This window comes from Acanthisitta chloris, unplaced genomic scaffold (genome assembly GCF_000695815.1).
Source record: "Acanthisitta chloris isolate BGI_N310 unplaced genomic scaffold, ASM69581v1 scaffold9764, whole genome shotgun sequence".
In the NCBI taxonomy this organism is placed as follows: domain Eukaryota; kingdom Metazoa; phylum Chordata; class Aves; order Passeriformes; family Acanthisittidae; genus Acanthisitta; species Acanthisitta chloris.
In genome coordinates, this window is record NW_008668853.1 from 37767 (window position 1) to 39312 (window position 1546).

Sequence of the window (1546 nt, forward strand, 5' to 3'; positions counted from 1 at the left end):
GCACTAAGCCACGTGCTAGGTGCAAGCTCAAGGGCTGTGCTGAGAGAGAGGTGATAAGCTCTGCTGGACACAAGCTAAACCTGTCCAGGCAGATATCACTGTAGTAAATTATATGGTATGTCTAGCTGCATGAAGCCAGCAGGACCAGGGCAGGGAACATCCCCCTGGACTCGATATTGGGGAGGTCACACCTCAGTGCTGTGTTAAGCCACGTGCTAGGTGCAAGCTCAAGGGCTGTGCTGAGAGAGAGGTGATAAGCTCTGCTGGACACAAGCTAAACCTGTCCAGGCAGATATCACTGTAGTAAATTATATGGTATGTCTAGCTGCATGAAGCCAGCAGGACCAGGGCAGGGAACATCCCCCTGGACTCGATATTGGGGAGGTCACACCTCAGTGCTGTGTTCAGTTTTGAGCCCCTCACTTTAAAAAGGCCATTGAGGCACTGGAGTGAGTCCAGCCAAGGGCAACAAGCGCAGAAGAGGTCTGGAAAACAAGTGGTATGAGGAATGACTGAAGGAGTTGGGTTAGTTTAGCTTTGAGAAGAGGCTCAAGTCACCCTCATGGCTCTCTACAAATGCCTGATGGGTTGGAGAGAAGTGTGGGATGGTCTCTCCTGCCATGGCTGCAGGGAGAGGACTGGAGGGAATGGGCATAAGATGAGACAGGAGAGAGGCAGATGAGATGTTAGGAGAAATGTTTTCTCTGTTAGGGTGTTCAGGCACTGGAATAGATTGCCCAGGGAGGTGGTGGAGTCACCATCCCTGGAAGTGTTTAAGAGGCATCTGGATCTGACACTGGAGGATCTGGTTTAGGGTTTAGGGGTTCCAGCAGTGACAGGTTAATGGTTGGATTTGATGTTCTTAGAGGTCTCCTCCAACTTTGATGATTCTATGATTCTATGTGTGTTTTTTCCCCATTAATCAGGGAATCTCAGATAATTGCCTAAATTGTTATCCTGTTCTATTGGTCTGTCCCCTCAGCATTGCTTGCTATCTTTGAGCTCAGGACTGGGTCTACTATGATATACTCTCATGAGAGGTTGGAGCTATATTTGAATAAGAGGCTTCAAGGGTAAAACTGCCACTCTGGATGTAACTGGCACAACTGGTTGATTGCAGTACAATATATTTGGTTGACAAGCAGAACTAATTAAAAAGCACCTGACTGCCCATATAGCTTGTTCCATTTCATTTCAGTGCATTACATTTAATGTGAATTCAATCTGATTTAGTGACAGTGAAGGAACAGTGGGGTGAGGTGTAGGGCTCACTAGTTGGAGGTTACAGAGGCTTGGCTCAGTCTATCTGGAAAGAGGTTTTTGTTTTATACATACTGACAGAGAATGTAAAAATACAGAGTTGGTGTAGAAGGAGAGGACATGATATGGCTAAGGAAACCAAATGGACATAAGGTGGGTACAATGTCAACAAATGCCAGAAACTGTAGTACAGATCTGAGCAGCTAAAAAGCAAAGTGAACTTCATAACTTGTGAGTGTGTGTCTGAAAGATGGAAATCAGCCATTAAATGACTGCTCTTATTGCA